Here is a 17,056-nt window from a genome sequence, read left to right as displayed (position 1 = left end):
CGTATGTGAATAGCTGCAGCTGACTGAACCTCCTCGGAGTATATGACGTACAACATCATCGATCGATTCTTGAACTAAATAAACATTTTTAATTGCGTGGAGCGGGGGAGAGAAGCACTCGATGGTAACGATATACAGATAACCTTTTGGCATTACAAGCAGTTTGAACTTTTCATTATTGATCCGAAGTAAATGCCAAAGAGGCATTGTGGCCAATTAATATGATTTCCAAGTTGCGATTACGCAAATCGTATTTGTTTCGTTTCTCTGTTGTTTTTTTTTTTGGGCTCTTGCCTGCCCCTGAAAGTATGCAACGAGTTTCGGTCGGTCGCATCATTAATAAATGTCGCAGCAGGGCAAACAGAGAACAGGTCGCAACAGCCAAGCGTACACAGGTCAGGACAATCTCGAGCATAATCCAATCGACCAGCCACACACACATACACACACACTCATGCACACTCTCTGGAGACCCAAGAGATGGGAGAGAAGAGGAAAGGGGATTGTACTGTCCATGCACATGGTCGGCATTAGGATAATGGATGATTACTGGGAAACGTGTGGCATGGCGGCGTGGCGCCCATTTACATGCAGCAGCAACGTTACTCAAAGTCATGTTTCGTTTTAGGGTTGCAGAGTGAAGCGAGCTACAAACATACACACATACTTCGTATATATGCTTAGAAAGTCAATTTCGTGTACAATTTTATTTGTACACAAGCACAATGCACACTCACACACATACACATACAGTTGCAATCGCAGTCAGACGGCACTTAGACACACATTTGGCTCGTCTTATTGCATGCCTTGCAATTTATTTGTCTGCCCCGAAAAAAGAAAAATCGTTGCAAACATTTCAGTATAAATTTTATGCATTGACATTCATACGCCCCGTTGGCCGGGGCAGAATGGCAGACGTCAGGAGTTTGCTGCGACAACGACATGTCAAATTGACCCAGTTATGCATTTTGCTACCCATTTGCAAAACCATTTCCACACCATGTCACCCTCCCAAAAACCGACAATTGTCTGCTCTTGTACTCATTTTTGCGGTATGTCTGCATGCAAAATTTGGTCAATAATTTGTAGTCCTGCGCCATGAGCACGACTCACTGTGCAACACCCCTCCAAAACCATTGTCCATCAATCATATTTTTCAGTTATTGTTGCACTCTCTCTCTCACTCTCTCTATATTTCTGTCTCTGTTCGCTCGTTGTTGTTTAATAGTATTTGCAACTGCATTGATTTTACATTTTATTTTTTGTTGCCATTCATTATTTGTGTTTACAATTGGTTAACACACAGTTATTGTTTGTTAGTCGCGCCACTCGTTCAATAATTGCACATTAAACACGAATGTGCTTTAATTTTTTTGATTGTCCGCATAAAAGTAATTTGATTTAATGCAAGTATAAACTGAACTGAATCCTTAACCTTCCCATTCCTCCAACCAATTAGCATTGATATCTCTATTTCGGTTAACAAACACAAGCTCGTGTACAAACACACACATGTTGATGGCCATAAATCGATGATTATGTGCTCTCTGTCTCTCTGGCAGCACATTTTGGGTAGGTGGTGACGTTGGCTCGAAGGGTTGATAGGCTCGTAAATAACCACAACTTCGACTCCAACTCCAACTTCAGTTCTCTATCTAACTACGATTCCATTTCAACACTGACCCAACATTAATAATGTAAATTGTGCACTGATATGTGTGAGTAGATAGTCCTGTTTTAGCTGCAGCAGTTTTGCCTGTTAGACAGTGGACAGTTCAGGTGTTTAAGGCTTTGGCCATTTGTCAGCTAATTGGGTCAACAAACTGCAGCAGTTTGCTAGACAATCACTTCGTTTATAATTTAAACAGCACACAATGGCCATCACTGATGGCTGACGGCTTCTGGCAGGCAGACAGCGCTTAAAATTATTAATAAAAAACAAGTAGAAAGCTACAGTCAGTGTACTCGACTGTGAGCTACCCATTTTGAATAAAAGCAATATATTTTGCGGTATTATTTTCAAAATATACCAAATATACTGCAAAAATACTAAAAATATACCAAATGGTATATGTGGTATATCGATATAGTGCCGCATTCAAAATATACCATAGACGGCACAATATACCAGATTGTCAGCCAAAGCAACTCAGACCCCTAGTAAGTAGGCGTTTTTGCATACAAAAGTATTTCTTTAATAACTTCCACAATTTTTTTCTGATCGCAGCCAAATTTTCAGAGATCATAACTACTATAGTTATTACCGTATATACCAAAATTCGTAACCCTAGCTTTAAAATTATGCTTGTTATTCGATTTTTTTGATTTGCTGGGGCGGAAATGGGCGTGGCAAAAATTTGAAACAAACTTGATCTGCGTGCAAACATAACAAATGCTGTCGAAAAAAAATTATAGCTCTATCTCTTATAGTCTCTGAGATCTAGGTGTTCATACGGACAGACGGACAGACGGACAGACGGACGGACGGACAGACGGACATGGCTATATCGTCTCGGCTGTTGACGCTGATCAAGAATATATATACTTTATAGGGTCGGAGATGCCTCCTTCTACCTGTTACATACATTTCCTGCCGGCACAAAGTTATAATACCCTTCTACCCTATGGGTAGCGGGTATAACAAGGAAAACGGAAAAATTCTCTGACCAGACTGACCGCATCAAAGCGACGGTGCGTATGAGCGATATGCGAGGCACATTTCTTTCCATTTTATTTGTTGTTGTGCAATTTCGTCTTGACACGAGTTGCTCGCATACATACATACATACATACATATGTATGTAGTATAGTAAGTACATGTGCATATGGAGGTATGTATAAAGTAATTCGGTGTTGTTCCAATAAAGTGCTTCATAAATATTTATTGGATTATCGAACGTATTGGACGCACGCTCACACAACAAAAAAGCAACAGCATGCGAAGAGCAGTTGCTCCTGTTCTTTCTCCTACTTCCGTTCGTGCGCTGTCCGAACGCAACGAGTGCCATTGCCATAATGAATATAAACCAATGAACATTGCAATAAGCGCACGTATGAATAAATGAGTGCACTATTGAATGGAGCTGCCCCCAAGAAGCATGACTCGACCAGCAAGATGGATAGCTGAATGCGAGCAGACGAGTAGAGGAATTTATGCTCATGTCTAAACGATAGACTCTCCTGCTAACAGACTGAATAAATGAATGAATGAACGAATGTATGTGTATGTTTGTGTTCGAATAATTAAAGCACACTTGAATGTTGAATTGATGCTCAACAACTTGATGCGACAAAAATTGCATTGATCAATTAATTAAGTGACTAACAGGCAGATCCACTATTAATTGGGCTATCAATTAACACGCTAGAGCCCCCCAATTAAGCACAAGCATATAACCGAGAGCACACTTGTCGATGGCATTATGGAAATGCACTGGGCTTTGTTCTCATTATGTGCGCGCATTAAATGGATATTCAATTACATTAAGGCCATATTAAAACACATCAAATAATACAGTACAGCGAGTACAACTTTTGGCAGACAGCCAGGCTAATGCGAAATTGTATTTATTATTTATTTTGACATTTACATCAACAATCAGAGCAGTCTGAGCAAGAGCAAACAAGGCGTAGTTGAAGCTGAAGTGTGTGGCTTCAGCTTGTATTTTGGGAGTGTCCACATACATATTTTATGGCCTGTCATTGTTTATATGCATTGTTCATGTGGGTCTCTAGTCTGCATGTGTGTGTGTGTGAAGGGGAGTTTCTTATTGTGAGTTCATTTACACATTTTACAAAAACATTGAAGCGTGTAATACGAAACGGGGGGAGAAAGCTTCAGCTTTTGCTTCAGCTCCAACAACTGCTGCTGCTTCTGCGGCATAAGTCAAATAAAACTGATGGTGCAGCTCTCTACCAGAAGCACACACTCACACACACACCCACACATACACACACACTCGACTGAGGTGTATCTAATGTATTCATAGAAAATGACAACTGACAAGAGAGTCACACAAATGGAAAATCTGACTTGCTGAGCTTTGAATTTTTGTTTTGATTTCCTTTATTTGGTTTCTGCTTCACTTTTATTTTATTTGGTTTTGTTTCTGTGTTCTGTTTGCTCCATTCGGTTTCGTTTCGTTATTCGTTTTGTTGCAGGCAACACAAGACAAGTTAGACAGTTCATGGTGGCAAAACACTAATCACATGAAAATCGAATAAATGACATTGAGTGCAACTGTCAAAATGGCGAATAACACGAGCACAAACACTAAATGTCAAGCAAATATGATACTGTTAACTGGCATTTATTTAACGCTAAGCAGGGTAACTTTATGTAGAGTATGATTATATAAAAATAAATTATTTTCAGTTTAATGGAAATAAATTTATTTTTAATTTTATAAAGAGTTTTCATTTTAATCAAAATTTTTGTAACCTTTTTGCATAACTTTATAATACTTTGATTATTAATTGAACTTCAAAATTATTTCCCATTTATGCTCTATTTAATTAACACAGATTTTATTTCCTTCTGTCCTTTCTGACTATTCCATGACTAATTTTTCATTTTATAAATTCATTCTAATAAATTTATTCTATTAAAAACTTCAAGTTTATTTTTGAACTTGTCCAACTTTATGAAAATTTTTAAATCAAATTTAAAAGTTACTAGCTAACAAAAATCATTACAAAATTTTATGGCTTCACTAAGTGAAATTCGATTTATAAAAAATAATCCTATTTACGCTCTAGTTAATTAACATTCATCTTACCGCCTTCGAAATATGCTTCCACTTATTTTCTGCCTCACTCCAATAGATTTTCCAATCACCTTAACCAGCAACTAATAAATTCGCATTAAGAAAAACTTCTGATGGATTTAAGTTTATATTAAAAGTTATCTAACTTTATGAAGAATTTTTGCATATAACTTAAAAGAAACAAATTGAGAAAAACCATTATTCAATTCTATCGATTCAGTAAGCGCCGTTTTGGAATCTTTAACAATAACTAATCTTATTATACATTTGGTTAGCATGGATTTTAGCCCCTTGTAAATATGTTTCTCTCTTAAAACATTTTCCATTAGCTTCATTATCAACTAATAAATTCACAAACCAATAAACTACCCAAGCTTATAAACTACTTAACTCACAAACATTTCAGCACATTTTAAATGTTATTTACTTTTCTTGGTTTACTTTAAGTACGCTAAATAAATGCAAATCAAGCAATAACTCTTTTGATTACCTCAAGCAACAACTAAGTGCCACTTTTAATATTTTTCCACCCATTTCGTAATTATTAATGACTCGGGCTTAGTCCATATGGAGCACAAGATGCAAGCGCTTACAAATCGAACTATAAAACTCATTGTCTGCAGCTCATAAAATATTCAAAGGCAAGGCAAACCAAGCAGCGTTCAGCGTTCAGTGCTCAGCTTTCAGCATGATGCAGAGTCACCGAGTTTTCAGCAACTTTGCAGTGTGCAAACAGTTAGCTGCCTGCCTTTGGCCTCCTGCTGATGCAAACAGCGATAAAAAAAAAACAGAACAGAACAGAAAAGGCAACGAGTATCCAACACAATGTGCTTAGTGGCGCCAATATGGCCGCACAATTCATACATTGTAATATCGATTACGAAGCACTCGAACTCGAAACACATTGCACACACACACACACATATACGTGTACACCTTGAACACACACAAACAAACACACATAAGCTGAGAGTTGTTGCGAACGAATACGGGTAGCTAAAACCTCAACCACTTGAGCCCCAAATGCCGTGTGGCATGTACAAGTTGTTCTTGCTGTTGTTGTTAGCCCCACGCTGCGTATACGTATTAATAAAGTGCCGGGCTAGGGGGCCATCGTCGTCGTCGTCGTCGTCGTCGTCGACGTCGTACATAATTGCAGTCATGAAACGCATTATAATACATACACCACACACTCAAACTCACACTCAACATTGGTGTGTGGCTTTATGAGGACATCGTGTCGAGACTTATTGAGCTCATTCGGCAAACCACAGTCTGGCCAGGCGCATTGATTGATTATATCATTGCCGATTGATCGCTTGAGTAATTGTTGTTGATTTAATAATTTATTGTGGTCGCAATTATTTAAACTGCTTAACACACAAAGCTTGCCCAGTTAAATTTCAAAGTTGGTTTCAATGACATCACTCGACTTTAAAATAGCCATCGATCGGTTGAAGAGAAATGCAGAGGGAGAGAGAGAGCCAGCCAAGGGCCAAATGGAATTCATTGCTAAGGCAAATCAGCTTAGTAGCACCCGTAAAAACAAGCAGACGAAGCAAAGCGAGTCACAAAGCTGCATTAAACCAAACCAAACACACACAAACACACACACGAGCTGGAGTAGGTGCAGCTGAAATGATTCATGATTTCAATGCAATGTAAAATGCAAAGCGAAAGGACCCTAGGACCGAGGTCCTAGAACCTTTTGTGCACTCCCGCACACACACACACAGGTTGCAGAGTTGAGAGTGCGGGTGCCCGAGCAGAAAAACAAATATTGTTCGAGTTGTTGTAAATGTTATAAAGCAACAGCGTAAGAGAAACAGAGAGCGAGCGAGGACGACGGCGAGAAAATAAGCAAAAAAAAACACAACACCTGGCAATGCTATAAGAAACACACACAAAAAAAAAAAAAACGCGCAGGTAACTAAGCAAAAAACTGTAACAATAACAAGGACAACAACAACCAACAACAACAACCAGCAACAACAGCAGCAAAAAAGTTAAAGAACAGCAGTAGAAGAGGCAAAAAAAAATGTCAAGGTAAAACTAACAAACTGGCGGCTGGCGAGGCGTAGCACCGGAAACGGAAATGGCAATGCGAGCGAACGTTTAAAACGAGCAAAGCGAGTGACTTCATTCGAAACGCGCGCGCTAGCAAATGCAATAGTTTTCATTGATAAGCAACTTCAACGGGAGATGGAAAATAAGAAAGAGGATTTCAAATAAAAAACAGGTCGACAATAAATTGGTTTGTAATTAGAGTGTATGCGAGCAAAAGGGAAGCAAAATAAGACGAGCGAAAGAGGCAAAGCGACAGGCGCAAAGTTCGAATTGTCGTTCAAAAGTAATTAAAAAGTTCACGGCAAAGCGAAAAGAATGAGGCGACATTTTGCGATTAAGCGGAATGAAGAAAAAAACACACACAAAAAGCACACCAACTTTTGTTTCAGATTTCTTAACAGAGTTTAGAGCAAAAGAGTTGAATGCATTTAAATCGCTATTCAATTTATTAGAGCAAAGCCAATTCAGTTTGGCGGACAACTAAATGAGAAGTTGTTTTCAACTAAATGCAATACTTTGTGTGTTGAAGTAGTTGTTTAGTGGAAGTTTATGCTTAAATTCCGCAAATAGCAACGCAGCAAATGACAACAAACAAAACAAAACTACCTAAGCGGCTCACAAACGAGACCAGAACAGCAAAAGTTGACAGCAAAGGCAAAGCAGACGCGAGAGTATGCAATGGAACGCAATATTTAGTGCTGCTATTTACCCAAAAAACTGCCAGAGCCTACAGACACATGTGTATGTTAGTAGTGAGTGTTGCCTTATTTTCCACCCAGAAAAAGTCATTCCACTCGTCGTCGGTGGCGTCTTTTTCGGGGCTTGTGTGCCAGGTAATCACGTCATTATCACGTGAAATTTCGGCATTAACGTAAATTTACGATTTGCACATGAGCACAACGTCGACGAGCCTCGAAAAAGTCGAGCAAGCGAGCGAGTCGAGCAGAGAATGAAAATAAAAAAATATATAGTATATACTATATACGTATAAAACTACTAACGTGTAGTCTCACGGTCTTGCTACCTGCGACGCACATAAACTCACATTAAATGCGATTGCCAATTTATTTACTAAGTGAACGGCAACGAGCCAGCCGAAAGGTGGCCAAAAGACACACACACACACACAGACACAGAGGCGAGAAGAGACACAAGCGAGCAAGCGGTAAAGCGAAACGCAGCTGGCTCAAAAACTTGGCTCAAATTTTAGAGCGGAAATAGTGCTATTGTTGCGGGGCTGTTAGTAATTGAAGCAGCCACCGAAAAAGTTGTTGCAAAGGCTGTGCCACACACACACACACACACAGTCGAACACATACACAGTCACACTCAGTTGAGCTAACAGCGATTGTTTGCAAGTTTTTTGCATACAATTAACGAGAGTGGCGCGCCTAGGTAAATAACAAGATATACTATGTAAATGCGATAGTTCTCAGCGAGAGAATGAGAGCGAGAATGTAAGCTGAAGCGCTAGCGCTGAACCGCATTAACCCATTAGCATTTAACTGAATCGAAGTAAGGACGAAGAGAGGTAAGTGTGTGAAGTGTGTGAAGCCTTCACAGCCGCTTGACTGACTGCCTCTGACTCCTGGGCCTTGAGTCCTGAGTCCTGATTCTTTGTCTCAGTGAATGCCTTGCGCTTTTCGCTTTGCTGTACAATTTTCCAACACATTTGCCAAATTAAATTATATGGCATATGCAGTAGTAGCAGCAGCAACAACACAAATCTCTGGCAGTGTTTGTCCTTTTTTTTTTTTGTTGTGGGTTTTTGTTTCTGGCTTAAATCATATGAAAATCACACTTGACTGACTCTGCTGACACTCAGTGATTTACGCACTTTTAGCTGTTGTTTCTTTATTTTTTTTTAACACTGTACCACGATCGCGTTGACGTTGATGTTCCTTCTGGAGAGGGGGCGAGAGCACACGCACACGTTTTCAGCTTTTGAATGACGTCGTCGTTGGTCACGCACGATTGAAGCGCGCACTCACACACAACAACTACACACACTGTCACTAATCAGTGGTGTTGTCCAAAAGCCGGTTGTACATAATTCATTTGCATTCAAACATTTTCTGCTCTAAGGACACTCTCACACACCATGGTGAACGAGTCCGATTCGTAATTCGATTCGCACCGTGGCACGCTACACAAATGCCCGTTTGCTATTGGCCGCGTGTCCGTTCCTCACGAGTCTTAGTCGCAAACTGTTTGTGTCCCTTTGGCCATTGCCAACAACTGCTTCATCGCTTCGTGTCCTCGGCAGTGTGTCGCTCGCGTGTCGTTCGCTTCGCTTCGGCAAAGTACACACACTTCGTGTTCGTGCGAAACGAGAGCGATGGCGAGAGAGCGTACGTTCGTTTGGCGCCAAATTTTTGTGTTGTGTGTAGACTTTTGTGAGCAGTGCTTGTAAAACTGTAGAAGCCGCAAAGAGGACATGGCAAAGTGGAATTACGGCATGAGTATTTCACGCAATTATTGCAATTCCTATTTCTATTTGCACACAGCACATTGGAATTTCTAGTTGCATTGGCATTTGGTCCACAGTTGTTATGCATCTCCATCTCTGTGGCATTAGTTAATGGCATTCTTCAATACTATTTTCTATATTTGCAGTGCGATTGGCAATCCAGTTGTCAGTTTGCTTCAAATGCAATCAATTAGGAGCAACTCGTGAAACTGGCAGAGCCAAATGGAATGAGCAGCAAGTGCGCTAATTTGCTTTGCTGATGAATCAATTACAATTACGAGTCGCTGGCTCTCGAATGTGTGTCAAGTGGCGCAATCAGCGAATCCCCAGTCTGCCGCTATCATGGTGCACATAGTACAGCAGGTAAGTCTCCCCTCAATGCTCCAACCCTCTTCAGGTAGCCACGAGTGGAGAGTATGCAGCAGCAGCAAGAGAGAACAAAGTCAAAGCAGAGAGCCCGTAGAGAGCGGCACTGCAATTATCCGTTTTGTTTTGATAGCGTATTCGCAGCGTGGGCCGCAACGTTGTGTGCGCTGTGTGTGCGAAGCTTTTCATGTTGGCCTAGGACTTTGTACGAGCAAAGCTCACGTTATCCACGAAGACGTAGACGAAGACGGTGGCGACGCGTGGCAATGTCCAATAAAAATTACGTATACGTTGCGAGCGCCCGAAGCGTCGACTTAGTGCCACGAGCCTTGCGGTAATTGGCAAAGCAAAAAAAAAGCAAAAAAGAAAGAACAAAATATAGTAAGAGTATATTGTAGGTTTGCCAGCAGCGACTTGACTGCCATCTGCAACCTGCAACCTACACCCGCAACATGCCCAGCGGCCAACAGCTCTTGAAGTTTTCGTCGAGCACTAGCGACCCATAAAACAATGAGCACGAAATTTGCCAAGGGGAGGGCAGCCAGAAATTGGCGCCAGCCTAGACTTGAGTCGAAGTTGGACAAAGACTTGGACTTGTGTACTGTGTGGCATATCAACGTGTCGCCAACGCAATAAATCCATAAAGCCGGGCCCGCCAAACGCACGAGTGAATAGCCAAAGCTATATAGCTATAGCTATGATCCACACACACACAAAACTAGGAACCACTTCGACCACCCACTCAACATTGATGATGACGCATAGCTGCACGTAGCTGGCGAATTTGCGTTTCGGGTGGCGCATGAGAGCACGTTATAATTATCGCACGAAATCAAAGCATTGCCATGCCGACCCCTCTGAATGATGTTCCCCCCGCATCCTTTAGTAATGGGAGCCCTACCAGAGGCTACAAAGGGCAAAGTGGACTCCTTGTATATTTACGAGATTTGCGCCAACAATAAATGTCGACTATAATTACTTTAATACAATTAAGCTATAAGTAGCTAGCCAAAGAAATACTTACACTATGCAATGGAAATATCGACAGACTTACCTGCAAATAAAGTAAAAGAAACATACATTAGTTATGGTTAAGGATATAAGTAGGCAAACGTATTATGTAAATACAATTGAGTCATTTAATAATTTGAAAACAGAGTTCAATACCCACAAATAACTTTAATTGCAAACTGTAACAAAAATTGATTTGGAATTTAAATGGAAGCGCGCTTCCGTTTCCTTTTCTAGTGGGAGCATAAACAAGTGAGAGCACTTTTATTTGGCGGCCAACATCAAAGCAAAACGCTAACAAAATAAGAATTACAAAACACCCACTTGCAATCACACACTCTCACACACACGCTCTTGAATTTAAAAGCCCAGTAGCTATAACAGCGGGGCAAAAAAAAAAAAAACGAAATAAAGCGAACTAAACTTCAATCGATTGCGAGCGAAAATAAAACAAATTTTTGGTAATAAACAAAGTGAATGTAAAGACACAGTGCAAAACAGAACACGAAGACAACAGCGAATCGCAGCATGCGGACGCACACACAACACACAGAAATACACAACACAACACACACACAACAACGCACAGCAAACAACACACGGAGAACAACAGAGAACTAAAGAGAGTAGAGTGCAAATTTTGCTGGGCTTTGAAGTACAAAGCGTTTTTCTTAGTTGCACGGTGGCAGGTGGCAAACAGTCGCCCGTTGGCGAAACAACAATAACAACAACAAGAAAGGAGCCACAAAAACCATGAAGTTGGAATTGAATTTACAGCGAACGCAGTTGTTGGGCATGAAACACGAATGCGCTGAGCTTAAACACCGCAAGACGCCGCATGCCGAGAGATGAATACGTGAGAATTGCTTATTTCGCGAAAATTAAAAAACATCACAAGCAAACATTCACACACTCACACTCACACTTTTGCACTCATCCGCACTCACAGAGAACACTGAGACAGACACGCACAAGTATATATATGTTTATATTTCTTGCTGCTGTTGCTGCTGCTTCTCAACGCAACTGTGACAGTTGCAGCCACTTGAGTGTCCTCTTTCCCTTACTTTCTTTTTGTTGCTGTTGCCTGGTTTGTTGCCCTGCAGAAGGCGCATAATTAGAAGCAGAGGCAAGGCACTTGGCCTGGCAGCAAACCAACCACAAGCAGCGAAGGTGGCGATGAAAACCAGGAAGCTGTAACAACAATGCGTATCCATGTCAGCGTCAGTCAGAACAATTGCATTCAGTCACTCAGTCACTTAGTCAAGTGAAGTAAAACTTAAAGTTTTATCATCCGGTCTGCAGCTAATTGACGTGTTCTCAACCCCAAAAAATCTTCCAACTCCATCTCCAAGTTCAACCCAAGTCTTTGTCCAGTTACGAGTAATGCATCAATTGTGTGTACCCTTACTCTGTGTGTGTGTGTGTGGGTGAAAATGTTAATTTCCAGCCATAACACACACAGGGATAGGCTTAAGGGGGGAGGCACGCACATGAGAAAAGGACATACAAAGCAAATTGTGTGCATTAGGCTCAGTCTATTGGCCCAACTACAAGTCGAGTGACTCAAATGAACACTTTTCAATAAAGGCAACTCAACACGAACACTGGCACTAACACTAACACTAACGTCTCGGCCAGGGCCCAAGTCAAAGTCAGAGTCAACCAGCTGAAAGGTAACATTTGGCAATTTCTTCTTTTTTTTTTGGGGAAACGGTTACGGTCGTAGGATACGTATAATAGACTCCACTCAAAAAAGGACACACTATGCTGGAAGAGTTAACAGCATGGCCAAAAGTCTTTTGCCTTTACCTGGAGCACGTTGCGTATACGCAATATCCGAGCTTGTTGCCGGAAGCAGTTTTGAGCATGAGCAGAAAATTCATTTAAATAAAATTTTAATCGCATTGTTCGTCGACGAACCCAAGTTAAGTTGTTGCGACGACGATGGAAAAAGGGTTCAATTCAGCGTGCCAAAAAGGGGGCTATTGAATAATTTCGAGCATCCTAATGAGGTGCCGTGCCATTCAAGTGTAAACACACGTTCGCAATTAGCCAGGTGAAGGTGTGTACCCGTTTATGTTACTAGTCTGATGGCATTTGGCTCTGATTTGGCCATTAAATATGCGATTAAGTGTGCAAAGTGCTGACATTGCAGGCGACTCGCTTAAAAGCACATTAAAGCTAATTTGAGTGCATGAACTTGGCGTGATTGTCCTGACAATAGTATTGTCAATTGAAAGTAAAACTCGGTGTTTTGCATTTGAGTCAAATTAAGACAAATGATTTTAATTCTTAATAAGCTTCAAATGGACTTAAAATATAATTACGTTTAACTTGGCATATTAAAGCGCATTAAAGCTTGTTTTAAAAAATGCATATTTACATTTACTATAAAGTAAATGCTGACAGATCTATGAGCTTCATAAGGCACCTATGTGCTTCATGAAGTTCATTGTTTCTAGCTTTAAGCTCTTAAATTCAAGTAAAGCTAATAGCTGAAAGGTGTTAATGCTTAAATTCTCTTAAACTTCATGAAGTTTCTTGTTTATAGGTAGCTCTCAGATCTATGAGCTTCAAAAGCCAAGTTTCTGTTTTATAAAGTAAATTAAATATAGGTTTGTCAACTTATGTGTTTCAAACAATTTAATTGAGTTAAAGCTCTACAGATTGTGAAGTTGCTTTCAATGCTTAAAGTCACTGAAAGTTTAGTTAGTTAACGCTATGAGTTTTGAAAGCCAACTATATGCTTTAAAAAAGCTTATAAACGATTGTTTTAAAAACATCTGTACTCCAAACTTTTACTTTCAACTAAAAGTCTGCTGCTAAGCTAATGGGTTACAATGGTTAAAGTCGATTAAAGTTCAGCTTGTTAACAGCTTGTATTTTGCTGTCAGATCTATGTGCTTTACAAGCCAACGTCATTGGTTTTGTCATCATTTGCTGAGCCCAACAACAAACTAGCGGCCATGGCACTCAGAATGCAACAGCAAAAGTTGATGGCAACCGGTAGAATAACATTCATTTTGTACCTTTACACCACTTCACACACACTCATCCGGGCAACAAGAGAAGGTGAGAGAGTGAGATAGAGTGAGAGGCGAGGCATCAGCCACTTGGGCTGGTTTGACTGTGTGTGGATCGCGCTTGGGGTAAATTACTTGACAGAACGCATGAATTTCAAGCATTTTGCAACAGCAAAAGCCGTCATTCTCAGGCCCAAGCACAAGCCCAAACTCAGGCCATGACAGAGCAAAACTCTACACACACATACACACACACACACATCGACTAAACACACAGATAGTGTGGCAGCAAGTGTTAGGTGTTTGTGCTGTCTGGTCGCATTGTCTGTGACGGTGACTGTGACGAAGTGTTGCCTATGTCTGTGTTAGAGTGTGTATAGGTGTGTCTGTATGTGTGTGTGTGTGTGTCTGCTTCCGTTCATAACTTGACTCGACTCGGGCTCGACTCGTCTCGACTCGACTCGACTCGACTCTTGTCGCCTCAAGTTGACTTGACGGACGTGGCTTATTGTTTCATTTTGGGTGCTGCCTGCCGCCTGCGCTTATGACTGAAAACGCATACAATAGCAATTTATCATGACTTAATTGTCTGTGTGTGTGCGATTGACTGTCTACCTCTCTGTCTGTGTGTGTGTGTTTGTGTAGTGTACTTGTCAGTGGCGTGTCAAGACAACTTAGCTGTACTTAGTCTGCCCCAGGTTTAATTTTGGCCTCTTTACCTTATCCCTTTCGCTTTTCCCCATTTCGACTGCTTTAAGCCCATCACTGGAAATGTTCTCCCCTCTCTCTCTCTCTCTCTCTCTCTCTCTCTCTCTCTCTTTCCTCTATTCTGTCATTGTCGCCACACTTGAGAAAAAACTTTTGGATTGACACTTTCCATATTCTCGGCGGCTCTATTTGCCATTTTCGCGGCATATTTCATGCACGCGGATAAAAAGCTATTAGAGCTCACAGAAAAAGACAGCGCCAGCAAACGACAGCTGTCTTCAACTGCAGCCCCAGTGCATAAATCTTGCCTCATGCCTCAAATGTCAGCCAAACGCCAGAGGACTCGCTCTCTCTCTGGTCACACAAAAAAAAATATAGCAAAAAGTAAAGAAAAGAGAAAAAAAAACCATCACAAACTCGCGTTGTGATAAAATGTCGCGGCGTGCAGCTTTTATGTGTGCGGCAACTGTAACTGCGACTTGCAACTTGCAACTGTAACTGTGACTACGTATAACTGTGACTCTGCAAGCCCGCGTCTGGCATTTCTTAAGCCCGCAGATTAACTCGAGCTTGTCCCGGGGTATAAAAGGGTGACACACTTGGATGGGTTGGCGGTTTTTGGCCTCGTCGTCGTCGACTTCGTTGTCGTCGTCAAGTCAAATTGCAAATTGCATATTCAAATGCGCGCGGCTTTTTCTCTAGTCTGCGGCTGTCTCTTGTACAAATAGCAAAAGATTTGCGCATACAGCGCAAAAATAAATGCAAATGGAAAATGCTTGACAGGCGCAGCGCAAATGTTTTGCTCCTAAATTGAAATTAAATTCGCCTGTCCCTCTTCTTCTTCTACACGGGCACACAATCATATGGGAAGATATTGCATATAGGACAAGTACAAGTACAACTACGAGTCTCATATCTCAGATCTGACCCCAAAAATACAAAATGCATGCAAATGTCTCTACGCTGTTCTCTCCTCCTTTCTCATCCTGTTAGAGGCTAAGAAAGCAGCCAAAAAAAAATAGTAGTAGAATCTATTCTATGGCATGTATATAGAGAGAGCGACAGCGAATCCGACAGCCCAACTTTGCCGAGAGCGTCCAACAGACAGCAGACACTAATGCCGATATGACTTCATCTTCAAAAGACGACATGCCAGCAGCAATAGCAGCAAAATGCAGCAACGGGGAACGGCAACGGCAGCGATTGCGCAATATGTGGGCGCAATTTGTTGGGCTGCTGCTGAGAGTGAGTCGTTGTACGCTAATGATTCTACTCATTTTGTTGGCCCCAGTCAATTTAATATTCTCAGCGCAGCCACGGCAACAAGGCAACAAGGACAACAACAGGAATACAGGATAAAAAGCCAAAGCAAAGCTAGTCCAAAAAGGTACTGACAGCGCGCAGTTTGAGTTCCAGTTTTCCTTATTTTTTTTGTGGATGCAATGCAGCTAACAGTCAACTGAACTCAACTCAACTCCAGTCGAGTCGAGACGAGTCGAGAGTCGAGCTGAGAGTGGAGTCTAGTCGAGTCTAGTTGGCCTGCTTTGGTCTCTTTGGCCTGCCAACCACTGATGACAACTTAAGAATGTCATTAAATTCTCATACAGAACACACACAAAAGCTGCATGTGCTTCATGGCGAAAGAATTGCCACGAGGATTTTAGGGACAATTTAAGTAGCACGGATTTAAAGACAGCATCGCAGCAGCAGCTACAACGCTGACAACATGAAGAAACATGAAGACGGGGCCCACTAACATCTACTACAATGGCGACAACAACGGCAAACATCTAAGAGAACAAGCGCAAACCGCAGGGACAGGATGCAGTCTGCTGCATGTGGAATAGCAAGCAGTTGTCTCGCCTCAGCTCCTCCTTCCTCTACACCTTTTAGTTACCACTCCCGCCACTTGATTCGTGTTTCGGCCCGAAAGGAAAAAACTAACTTGCAACTGTAAAACTAAAAGCAAAAAAAAAAAAAAAATTAGAGAAGAAAATAGAAAATAAAAAAATAAGAAATTGCTTGCAAGAAAAAAGATTCCCCTATTGCTAGCTAGATTCTCGTTTCTTTTTCTTTTCTTTACATCGTGTTTTCTATTTTTTTTTTTTTTTTGTGTTTGTGTGCGCTCTTCATTCTGCTTTCGGGTTGTGGCGCAACTTTTTTTCTAAGCGTATTCCTTACGACATGTGCAACGCATTCGCATTCAAAAAGTCTATTTCCCGTGCAATTGCAACTATGCTGTTCGGCTGTAATTGCGTGTGTTAGTCTGTGTGTGTGTGTGTGTGCAAGTGTGTGTGTGAGTTTGTAAGTGTGGGTGTAACAGAACATGTCGCTGCAAACGTCATGTGCTTCTTCGCCACACACTGTGGCACGCCTTTGGGCGCCAAAAGAAAACAAATGAGTGGCGGCTGAAGACTGCAAATTGTAGAATGGATGAGGTGACTGCGGAGAGCTGGGGGCTTATTTAGTATGCAAGTTTGTAAGCGACATCAACTAACCGAAATTACACACAGTTACAAACACATGGACATATGCTTCAAACACCTAGAAAGTGGTGGATCATTTAATATGGGCCTTGACAAGCTTAAAGTCGAATATTTTGCATCAACTTGAATATAAAAAAAAATAAATAATATCAT

At 41.2% G+C, this 17,056-nt stretch overlaps 1 protein-coding gene across 6 annotated transcripts in view; it reads right to left on the bottom strand.

Annotated features, from left to right (window-relative positions):
* LOC133839644 (uncharacterized) overlaps positions 1-17,056 on the bottom strand; it is a 109,678-nt gene that overhangs the window by 67,707 nt on the left and 24,915 nt on the right. The window contains exon 1 of one of the 6 annotated variants that reach the window (XM_062271272.1): positions 8,674-9,033. The exons of 1 other annotated variant lie outside the window; for it this stretch is intronic. The gene's annotated coding sequence lies outside the window, so the exon portion shown is untranslated. Of the gene's footprint in view, positions 1-8,673; positions 9,034-17,056 lie in introns of those variants that run through there. 4 more of the 6 variants (XM_062271273.1, XM_062271275.1, XM_062271277.1 and 1 more) reach the window with 4 other exon arrangements.

Source organism: Drosophila sulfurigaster, chromosome 2R, assembly GCF_023558435.1.
Source record: "Drosophila sulfurigaster albostrigata strain 15112-1811.04 chromosome 2R, ASM2355843v2, whole genome shotgun sequence".
Classification (NCBI taxonomy): Eukaryota; Metazoa; Arthropoda; class Insecta; order Diptera; family Drosophilidae; genus Drosophila; species Drosophila sulfurigaster.
The sequence above is the reverse complement of the archived record's forward strand: the minus strand, read 5'-3'. Positions and strand labels throughout refer to the sequence as shown.